Below are 451 nucleotides of genomic sequence, written 5' to 3' on the forward strand. Positions count from 1 at the left end.
CAGACTCCATAGCATGCCAAAATTTAAAGACTGGAAGTTTAAACTGAACAAGCCTGTGTATTTCTACCAGAAAAGGCAAGGAGGCCCTTGGAATTATTTGCTTAAGAGTATGCACACTCTCAATTTCTAAGTGTTAAAATCAAGCAACAGCCCATAGCCTCTGCAGAGGTAATGTCCTGTTGTGGAATCTTTTAATGAAATTCCATGACCTGCGTATGCAGAAAATCTTGCATACATCTGACTAGGTTTTCTCCCCACCTCCCTTTTTTTTAAAAAGCATGTAAGTCTTTTAACCTAGTTGCACCTTTTTTTTATGCATTAACACATCAAAAAATCAGCAAACATTCTAGTTAGGCTTCACTTTTATCAATTTCACATTTTAAAATCTGTTATCTGAAGTTTTTATTCTGTTATGTGAAGTTTTTATTGATACAGGAAATCAGGTCAGGAT

This window comes from Anser anser (assembly GCF_964211835.1).
Source record: "Anser anser genome assembly, chromosome: 4".
NCBI classification, from domain to species: Eukaryota; Metazoa; Chordata; class Aves; order Anseriformes; family Anatidae; genus Anser; species Anser anser.